Raw genomic sequence first — 11,845 nt, forward strand, 5'->3', positions numbered from 1 at the left:
AATCTGTGACACAAAATGGAGGAAAGATAAAACCGCAATCTAATAGACTCCTGACAGGCTGTGTATCTTGGCGCAGTAATAAATAGCTCGGTTGGTAGGATTACATGACTTAATTATATCTTGGGCAAGTTCTTGAAGATAGAAACAGACCCTAATAATTATATTGTAGGGTACCTCAAGATGTCTGAACAACTTGAAGCGCTTCTAGTCATTAATAGGGAGACTTCAATTTGAGTGAAGTAACAGATAGTAGGTAATTTCAATCTTTCTGCTGACTCAAGTAGAGCCGGATGTATTTTTGAAACAATGCCTCTTCCAAATTTACGTTCTTTCAATGATGTGCTTATGCTTAATGTGCTTAATACAAATGGAAGAACCCTTGATCTGATATTAAGTGGTATCCCTGTTGAAGTAACGATCCTATTCTTACGGAAAATAGTCATCATCCCGCACTTTTCTTTTAAGTAGAAATGTCTTGAATGCATTTCCCCGCCACTGAAATTTCCTATTATAACTTCAAAAAATCCAATAATCTTTATCTAACATTGAACAATTCAGATTGGGAGAAATTATATTTCATTGATGACGTAGATGAGGCTGTTGATTATTATTATTATGATTTATTTCACAATGCTATGAATTGGTGGATCCCCAAGGTAGAGAAGAAGAGCTGCGCGAAATATCCTTGTTGGTTCAATAGTGATATAATCAAAAATTAAAAATTGAAGAATAAATTAATTTTCAAGATATTATGTAGAAAGATCTCAGGAAGTTAGGACCACTTTGAAAATGCTGATAGTTGTAGCTTATCATACAAAATGATGTTAAGACTAATTTAAGACCTTTTTGGAACTACATAAAAAACAACTTACTTACTTAATCAATCCTCTTTTACCGTTAGATGTCGAGGTTTACGAGAGCCCTTCATCTTTATCTTTCCTGCGCCTTCCTTCTCACTCCTCTCCACTACATGCCTCTCTCTTCCGCCATCTTTCGAACACCATCCTCCCATCTCTTCCTCGGTCTTCCTCTCCCCCTAGCACCCACAACCTTGCAATCTCAGACCCTCCTTGGCAGTCTGTCAGTCGGCATCCTCACCACATGTCCCAGCCACCTCAACTGTGCGGCTTCAATCGTTTGCTTCAGAGGTTTGGAATTCAGGCTGTTTTTGATGTTTTTGTTTCCTTATCCAATCCCTTCTTGTTTTCCCCGCTACCCTCCCCAAGTATCTCATCTCTTGTGCCTCCAGTTGACTCTGGCTTCTTTCAGAGAGCGTCCATGTTTCGCAAGAGTAGGTTGGGATTGGAACATATGTAGATCTGAAAATCCCTAATTTGGTAGTCTGGCTCACCTCCCTTTTGCTCAGGAACTTTCTAGATAATGCCCAGTACAACCTTCCTGCCGCTGCTGCTCTATTGCTTATTTCGTTTTTCATCCTTCCATCACAAGCAATAGTAGCTCCGAAGTACTTGAATGACTCCACTTGCTCCAACTGTCTTTCCCCGATGAATATCTTCAACTGCCTCTGATCTTTTGCTACATGCATCACTTTTGTCTCATCCAGATTCATTTGCATGTTCTATTTCAGCAGCTATTCCTGCCATATTTGTAAGTTGTTACTAAGACTCTCTCCAGACTTAGCCAAGAGGACGAGATCATCAGCAAAAGCAAGCTCCGATGCAATTACCCTTTCCATTCGCCAATTGCCCACAAAAAACTTCCTTTGCCTCTGGTTGCAGGTCTTCATAACGCAATCTAATAGCACATTGAACAGATAGGGAGAGAGGACATCTCCCTGTCTCAAACCCATCCTCATCCTGAATTCCCCCGACACTAAGTTTCCCAGCCTTACACAACCTCTGCAATTTTTATAGAAACTTTTTATGCCTTCTATGAGATTCCTTGATACTTCTCTGCCTTCTAGCTCCTCCCACAAACCAGCCCATGGTACCATATCGAATGCTTTGACCAAGTCTATGAATGCTAGGTACATTTCATTCCCATACTCCAAGTTTTTCTCTATAACTTGTCTGAGCGTGAAGATCAAATCCTGTGTACTTCTTTGAGGTCGGAACCCACATTGTGCCTCATCCAGTTGATGTTCCACTTGTTCCTGTAGCCGATTCTGCAAGATACGAGAGTAGATCTTCCCTGGAACACTGAGAAGTGAGATGCCTCTATGGTTTTTACACTCTCTATTATCACCACTTTTAAAAATGGGTATTATTATTCCCAACTCCCAATCTTTTGGAATCTTCTTGTACTTCCAGGCAAGCCTCAGCACCCTCAGTAGTAGCTTCTCTCCATACCACAGTATACATACAGTATGGAAACTTGGCTAGTACCCTGACGCAAAAATCCGCCATCTTGTTAGGAAGCGCCGCATTGTAATAGTATTGATGGTAGGTTCGGATCACTTTAATGATCCGGATCTATTGATCTCGTTCACTGCCACGAGCCAATCAGAAGAGCAGGATTGGAACTTCCCAAGGTCACGTGACGTATCTAGTATTTGCGTCATGTAAAAAGCATTGGTTGGATAGGCGTTTGACTACAAGTTTCCATTCTGTACCTATTCTGTGTCCATACACCCCCATGTACTTGACCATCTCAGGTGTAATCTCATCATGCCCAGCTGCTTTTCCAACCTTCATTTTGTTAATTGCTGCCCTCATCTCTTCCTGCCTTATATCCTCTTCCACCAGCATCACTTCTGGGTGAGTGATCTACCTCTACCTGTGAGTGATCAGGGGTACCTCTCACTTCCCCCTCCAACAGCTCACTCCATCTACTCATAATTTCTTCATCTTTAGTCAGTAGGGTTCCTTCCTTACTTTTTATATACTTCAGAGGACAAGGTTTCTCAGTTATCATACTTTTCAGGATTTTGTAGAACAGTTTCTGATTTCCACCAAAATCTGACTCCATCTTTCTTCCAAACTCCTACCAGCTCATTTCCTTAGCTCTTTCCACAACATTTTTGGCTATTGCTCTCTGCTCCTTATACGAGTTGTAGTCCTCCCGCAGTTCTATTTTTTATTGTTAATCTTAGTGAAAGTTGTAAGAACGTTCAATAATTATTCAGGTGTCGAACTATTTCTAATGTAATACTTATATTTATCTTACTTTGTATTTTGTTCTTGTTTTATTAATTGTATAACATGCTTTGTATTTTCTTTGTTCTATTGTGCAATGGGTCTCTTCAGACCTTGCACACGAAATAAATAATCAATCAATCAATCAATCAATCAATCTTTGACCGCAAGTATTTGCTACAAAGTTTCTTCTTCTTCTGAACCTCTATTTTAACCTCAATGGTCCATCACGACATTTTCCTCTGCAGAGAGCCGACCCTCATTCTACCACATACTGTTTCTGCTGAGGTCATGATAATGCATTTGAAATGTGTCCAGCACTCCTCTAGATCATCAGCTTGCATAAGATATTCAGCCCGCCTCACTTTTTCAGTTACTATCTCTCTATATTTTTGATTGTAACTTTGCTCCTTGAGCTGAAAGGTTCTGATCTTGTACTTTCGAGGCATTTGTTTCCTACTATTTGGCTTATACTTTTGAGTTTTCAAAGCCATTTTCATTAATAGCAAGTGGTGTTTACCACTATCAATTATTGTTGGTCCTCTCATTACTCTAGAATCTCTCACTCTGTACCTGTTTTAACAATGATGTAGTCAATAATAGATCTATCATTTCTTGATGTTACTCTTCACTCTTGTGAACCGGTGAATGTCTCTATGTGGGAAATGTGTATTTGTCAGAACCAAATCATTATTCACACACAATTGTAGCAGCCTCTTTCCATTGTCATTGGACACATTTTCCCCTTGTGCTTCAACTGCATGTGCTCCAGGTATGATCTTCTTTCCCACTCTGTCATTCATATCCCCCATTATCACAACCTCTCCTTTTGCTTGGTCTATTGTTTTTTGTAGCATCTCATAGAAATTATCCTTTGTAACAGAAGTTTCATCCTCATTTGGCCTATAGACAACTATTATTGTGAATAATTCATCACCTACAGATGTGTCTACTGTTAAGACTCTTTCATCTATAAATTCCCATTCTTTTATGTTGCATTGCTGTTCTGGATGAATCATGATTCCAACACCCACTCTGGCTCTCCCACTTATTGGTACACCATTGTAGATCAATGGAAAATCATCCTCAAGTTCCATGCAGCCTTGTCCCTTCTTTTTTGTTTCTGTTAGTGCCAAATATCCATCTTTCAATAGCTTTATTTCATTTATCAGTTCTACCTCCTTCCCCGCCAAACCCCCGACATTCCGAGTTCCAAAGTTGATAAAATCCAATCTGTGCCAATTCTTTATCCGATAAATCCGTTTTCTCTCGATTTTTGCTTCTCTTAGTAGGTTAGATTTCAGATGCTTGGGGAACTGGCCCAAGGCATCCTAGCTTGATGGTAGGGCCGCTACCTAAGCCTTCAAGCAGGCTCCTTTTCTCTCAGGGTTTGTTCCCTTAGCCTTTGGTATTCCACTGAATCCTTCTGCAAGTAAGCAGTTTTTAGAAAAATAACAGGAAAATTAGGAAAACGAAAAGTTTGTCAAGGAAGACAGATAGGAGAGAAAGTTTGTGCGTGACTTTTTGCACATGACTTTTTGGATCCATCAAGTCACGCACATAGGAGAGGGTGGCTCAAAAGCAAAGTCAATGGAAAAACAGCCGCCCTATGATTCAAGCTCTCCGGAGCAGAAGGAAGATAAGAAGGGATTTGGGAAGAAGGGCTCCGGAGTGGGTGTCTGCAGTTGCATGAAGCAGCTGGGCGATGGAATCCCCAACCCCGACGCCATTACATAGTTATATAACAGCCATACAGAATGATGTTAAGACTAATGTAAGACACTCTTGGAACTACATAAAAAACAAAAGAGCAAATAATACTGTACTTAGCGAATATGAATTGAATGGTGTTAAGATTCCTGTTGGTGAAGTACCACAGCAATTTGCAAACTATTTTGCTTCAGTTTATAGCAATGATGTCTCATTTTGCTTTTTGACCTTGCTGAAACAGATGCTGAAATCAGTAGCACAGTTGATAGCTTTGATATAAAAAATATAACTGTAGATGAGGTTGTTGAATCCATTAGGAATTTGAAACAGACAACATTCCACCGTATATAATCAAGGGCTGTTTGTGAATTTTGATCAATCCTCTTCAATATTTATTCAATCCCACCATTGACAAAAACAGATTCCCAAGTAGATGGAAAGAAGCAACAGTGACTCAAAATCCCTAAAGACGGTAAATTGAACAACTTATCGAATTAATAACAATTAATAATTGAAACATATATAATTTGAACTCAACTGCGAAAATAATTGAATGTATATTGTATAAACGTATCTACAATCATTTTAAATCAATAATATCTGAAAATCAACATGGTTTGCTGACTAAACGTTCAACACTTAGCACTCTTCCATTGTTTACTAATTTTGTTCCTGCAAACCTTGATAGAGGCTCACGTACTGATGCCATTTACCTTGATTTTTCTAAAGCCTTCGATAAAGTAGACCACAAAACCCTTATACAGAGAATGTTTGCCTTAGGATTCAGATCTGAATCTGTAGCCTTTTTCCATTCATACCTACTTGATCGATTGTTTTTTGTACTCTTCAACAATATTAGATCAGGGAAGTTTTCTAGTAATTCAGGAGTACCTCAGGGTAGCAACTTGGGGCCGCTTCTGTTCCTACTATTAATACAGTAACTATATTACCCACAGTATGGCCATTGACTGTCACGCTCCTGATTGGTTAGCTCGGTCACATGGTACAAATCCGCCATTAAGATTCCAAATAAACTTTCAAGTCCTATCTTATAGCATCAGTATCAGTTCAGAATTCAATGAGAGAAGACATAGCTCGATCGAGCTCCCTTATCAGCTTATCCAACGGGCCTACTTTTCGTTCAGTTAAATCATGAGTAATTGTGTCAAATGTTCGAAATCGGTTTCTAGAAACTCAAAGGATAAAATCGAATGTGAAATGTGTCGAGTGTTCTATCACGGGTCGTGTGTGGGGTTGAACGAGACTGAATTGAGTGTTCTGGCGGAGCAGGGAAGATCTTGGTTGTGTTCGCCGTGCAATCGTAAGCGTCGATTTAGCCGTAGCGACACTGGTGTGAATGATTCCGAGGACGTTAAGGAAATGATAAGATTGCTGGGTGAAAAAATTGATAGAGGGCTCAAGCGTCTAGAAAATGATCTTGGAAGTTCACTTAATACGTGTCACGAGAAGTTAGATGAGAACTCTCAATTGTTGATGGCTCAGAAGGCGATTATTCATAAGCTGAATGAACTCATTGATTCTCTGCGTCAAAAAAACCAAAACCTTTCCAAGCGAGTGAGTGAATTGTAGGAGCATCTTGATAACGCTGAGCAGTACTCCAGATCTAACACCCTGGAGATTTTCGGCGTTCCTACCTCTCAAAATGAAGACGTGACGCAGACTGTTATTGGTGTGGGTAAAGCGTTGGACTTGAAAATAACAGAGGATATGATTGATGTATGTCATCGCTTGAAGCCGCTAAATAACTGGCCGTCATCGGGGATAATCGTACGCTTTGTTCGCCGTACAGTGAAGGAGGCGTTTTTGGCGAAGCATCATGTTAAAAGAACATTATCACATGGCACACTAGACACATGGGCTTGGCTATGGACTCTCTCATCTACATCAATCAATCACTCAGTCAACGTAAAAGGATAATATTTGCGAAGGCTAAAAAGGTAAAGAGTGAACGTGATTTTAAATTTCTGTGGATTGACAGATCTGGCAATATTAGGATAAGAAAAAGTGAAGGTACTATGATTCATACTATCAAATCTGAAATTGACATTGCTAAGCTCGCTGATAATGCAGTCTAAATCAATAGTTATCTGGATTCGTATCAATAAATACTGGATTCTGAATGCTCTATCAGCATTCTAAGAACTGATATGATTATTGTTAAATTGATTACTGATAGCTCTGTTTTTGAATCATCTTCTTTATCTAACTTTGTTTCTGTTGTTAGCTTTGCTGTTTCTGATTGCTATGATATTGTTTTTCCTCTAGAAGTATGTATAGATTGTTATTAGTGATTCTCGTGTTGTTAGTTTAATTTATCAAAATACGCGTGGTTTGCGTACTAAGTAACATGCTCTGTACCAAGCTGTGTTAGCTGATTCTTTCGATTTTGTCACCTTGTCTGAAACATGGTTAAATGGTGAAATTCATGATGGAGAACTGTTTGATTACCGTTATAGAGTATTTAGATGTGATAGAGATAGCACTATGTCAGGTAAACGGTGGGGTGGCGGTTTTCTCTTGGCTGTTAACACGAAATGGTCAGCTCAACTCATTTTTAGAAATGCAAGTGCTAGGTATGAATCGTTGCTTGTTAAATCAACATTGATTAATGGTAGGGTTATTTATATATGTATTGTTTACTTTTCTCCCAATGCTGGGATAGATGACTATATTAATTTTTTTGATTATTTCGAAACAAATGAGGTTGTTTGTTCGTCTTCTGTTTTAGTGTTGGGTGATTTTAATATCAATGAAATTAATGGGTTCAACTATAATTTGAGTAATAGTTCACACAAATGCAGAGCATTGTTCAATTTCATGTCATTTTTTGATATGAAATCGTACAACAATGTATTGAATGCAAGTTTCAAAACTCTGGACTTGGTGCTTGCAAATTTTTCTGTAGATGTTCTGCGAGAAAACGTTCCTTTACTCCCTGAGGATCTTCATCATCCTTGTATAGGAGTAAATTTTGTTTTAAGAAATACCCCCTTGCCTTTGCCTGTATACTCGTCTTATCATAATTTCAAAAAAGCTAACTTCCTTGAACTCTACCGGACGCTCTGTAACTCGGATTGGCACGCACTGTATCACTTTCAGGATGTTGACTTAGCAGTTGATCATTTCTATGAAATTATATACAGAGCCTTCTCATTGCATGTACCAAAATCTAATATAATAATTAAATCTAAATTCCCCTCATGGTTTACTGGAGATATTATTCAATTAATCAAGCAGAAAAAAAAATGTGCACGAAAAATGACTTTTTCTAGATATTACCGTAGTAAATTTGTTGAACTGAGAGCCACTATTAAAATTAGAATCAATAATTCTTATAAAGACTATATAGCTAATCTACAGAGTAATATAGATTCGAATATTAAACATTTCTGGAACTATATTGGTAGTAAAAAGGAATCTAGATCAAAGGGCGATTGTTTGGAAATGGATGGGGTTAAGTATGTTGGTGCTGATGTGCCAAAGGCATTTGCGCATTATTTCTCATCCATCTATGATGTCATAGGAGGTGATCGCGATAATGCTGCTGCTCAACATGTAAACCGCAATAACAGTAATCGTAATTTCGATTTACCAGTACTGACCATTCCATACCTTTCAGCCAATCAAGTCAATTCCGCAGTTGATGGACTTAAGGCTACACGTTCAGTTGGACCTGATGGCGTTCCTGCCTACATTATAAAGGGTTGTAAGAATATACTTATTGAATCACTGCGATTTATTTTCAATTTATCTTTGAAAACTAATAAATACCCCACGAAATGGAAAACTGCCTGAATAACACCAGTTTTCAAATCAGGTCAACCAAATATAATTTCCAATTTTCGACCTATTTCTATTTTGGACTCTCCTGAAAAGGTCTTTGAATCTGCTCTATACAGAATAGTTTTTGATCATGTGAAGCATGTAATAACCCCTTTTCAACATGGCTCCATGCCCAGTAGATCAACTGTGAGTAATTTGCTGACTTTCACACAGTTTGTTTCCTCTCACCTTGACATGCAAGGCCGTGTAGATGTAATATATTTAGATTTCAAGAAAGCATTTGATTCAGTTGATTTTAATGTATTATTAGATAAATTAATTATGTACGAGTTTTCACCTGACTTAATTGAATTATTTCGTAGCTATTTGGTTGATAGAGTTTCCCAAGTGAAGTACAATAATCACACATCTGAAAACTATGATAACCCCACCTGAGTCCCACAAGGATCTAATCTTGGACCTCTTTTGTTTCTTCTTTTAATTAATGATCTCCCTGATTGCATTAAAGAATCTGAAATCTTGATATTTGCAGATGATGTAAAACTTTACAGGTCAATAAAAAGCATTGATGATTGTGTCAGATTGCAGGACGATCTTGATCGAGTTAACCTTTGGTGTTGTCAGAACAGACTCAAGTTGAATGTATCTAAAACTAAATTCATGGTGTATACAAGGCAGATGAATTTTCAGCACCATTTATATACATTGGGAGGTGACAATCTTGAGTGTGTTAATAACATCCGAGATCTTGGAGTTATCATGGACCCAAGGCTTGATTTCAAGAACCACATTAACTATACCCTAGGTAGTGCTAATAAATTACTGGGTTTTATATTTCGCAATACCATACCATTCACTAATTGTGATGTTAGTTTAAGAATATTCAATGCACTAGTTCGCAGTAAACTTGAATATGCTGCAGTAGTTTGGGGGCCTTATAATGTGACAGACATTCATGAAATTGAAAAAATTCAAAATAGAATTCTGAGACATCTATACATAAAAAAATTTAATCGCTTTTGTCCCTTTAATTTTCCAACTAGTGAGTTAAGATCGATATCTAAAGTGCACTCTCTAGAATTACGCAGATCTGTAAATGCTCTATTGCTATTATTCAACATTTTAAATCATAAAGTTCATATTCCATCATTCATAAATTTATTGAATTTCAATGTACCTTATGCTAGGCCTAGAAAAAATATATTGTTCAACATCCCTTTTGTGAGAACTACTCATCACTATAATTCGTTTCTTATTATAAGTCTAAGATTATATAATACTTTGAATGAACATATAGATCCGTTTTCGAACTCATTTAATGTCTTTAAGAAAAATTGTGAAATGAATATTTATCTTGTAGCTCGTTTGAGTCATGAAATGTTATGAGCTCTGGCTGGAACTCTTTTTGTTTTCTTCATCTTTATTATTAATTTTTATTATTATTTCAATTTTTGATTTACTTTTTATAGTAGATGGGAAACCCGGTTTTTGACGCTTTTTTTATGACTTTTCCCCCCCTCACCCCTCCCCCCGCACCCATCCTACCTTCCCCCCTTCCCCCCGCACCCATCCTACCTTCCCCGCACCTTCTGCCGCACCCGCCCCCTTAGAAGAACCTCTCTCTCTCTCTCTCTCTCTCTCTCTCTCTCTCACACATCTCTCTCTCTTGTCATGCTCTAGTTAGAAGGAGAGGAAGATGATACTCTCTCTCTCTCTCGAAGAAGAAGAAGAAGAAGAAGAAGAAGAAGAAGAGAAGAAGAAGAGAAGAAGAAGAAGAGGAAGAAGAAGAAGGAGAGGAAGATGATACTCTCTCTCTCTCTCGAAGAAGAAGAAGAAGAAGAAGAAGAAGAGAAGAAGAAGAAGAAGAAGAAGAAGAAGAAGAAGAAGAAGGAAGAAGAAGAAGAAAGAAGAAGAAGAAGAAGAAGAAGAAGAGAAGGAGAAGAAGAAGAAGAAGGAGAAGAAGAGAAGAAGAAGAGAAGGAGAAGAAGAAGAAGAGAAGAAGAAGGAGAAGAAGAAGAGAAGAGAAGAAGAAGAAGAAGAAGAAGAAGAGAAGAAGAAGAAGGAGAAGAAGAAGAAGAGAAGAGAAGAAGAAGAAAGGAGGAAGAAGAAGGAGAAGAAGAGAAGAAGAAGAAGGAAGAAGAAGAAGAAGAAGGAGAAGAAGAAGAAGAAGAAGATGAAGAAGAAGAAGAGGAAGAAGAAGATGATAATGATGATTCTCTCTCACACTTTCTCTAGGTGGAAGAAGAAGGAGAGGAAGAAGACTCTAGTTATGCTCCATTTAATCTATAGATAGTCACGGTCTATTTCAATTAGTCTATTACTGACAGATTTAAGTGAAATGTCCTTGGAAGTAGAATATGGAGAATGAGAAATTCAATGACTCTAGTGCTGACAGATTAAAGTGAATCTATTTTGGATGTAGAAGAATGGAGAATGAAAAATCCAATGACTCTCCTGCTGACAGATTAAAGTGAATCGAGTTTGGAAGGAGAATGAGAAAAAGGTTACTATCAACAAGTGAAACAATAGATCTTACTGACAGATTTAACTGAAACATCTTACTTCCAATTGTGAGATTTTTACTGTGGAGAAGAAGAATGAGAAATCCAAGACTCTCCTACTGACAGATTTAACTGAAACATCTTACTTCTAACTGTGTGATTTTCAACCAAAGTGATTCGAGTTTGGAAGGAGAATGAGAAATTCATTTCATCTTACACCCAGATTTAACTAAGTCATCTTTGTCTAACTGACGGATTTAAGTGAAACAATAATAATCATATTCAAAAAATTTATCATGCTATCATAGAGAGAACAGAGAAGAAATAGTCACTTTCAAAAAGAGGAAAGGAGAAGAATAGGAAGAAGTGTGAGAATAGAGAAGAAGTACTCGCTTTCTTTCAACCAAAGTGAATCGAGTTTGGAAGTAGAATGAGAAATTCAATAGCTCTACTGTTGACAGATTAAAGTGAATCGTGTTTGGGAGGAGAGCTTCAACTGAAACATTTTTGTCCAACTGACAGATTTAACCAAGACATCTTTCTCTAACTCACAGATTTAAGTGAAACAATAATCACATTCAAAAAATTTATCATGCTATCATAGAGAGAACAGAGAAGAAATAGTCACTTTCAAAAAGAGGAAAGGAGAAGAATAGGAAGAAGTATGAGAATAGAGAAGAAGTACTCGCTTTCTTTCAACCAAAGTGAATCGAGTTGGAAGTAGAAGAAGGAGAA

The 11,845-nt window shown here is 37.6% G+C and overlaps 1 protein-coding gene across 1 annotated transcript in view; it reads right to left on the reverse strand.

The window, feature by feature from the left end:
* The window catches only part of LOC111049205 (sodium- and chloride-dependent GABA transporter 1), a 168,510-nt gene that overhangs the window by 22,739 nt on the left and 133,926 nt on the right, over positions 1–11,845 (reverse strand). The window lies entirely within an intron of this gene.

This window comes from Nilaparvata lugens, chromosome X (assembly GCF_014356525.2).
Source record: "Nilaparvata lugens isolate BPH chromosome X, ASM1435652v1, whole genome shotgun sequence".
Lineage (NCBI taxonomy): Eukaryota > Metazoa > Arthropoda > Insecta > Hemiptera > Delphacidae > Nilaparvata > Nilaparvata lugens.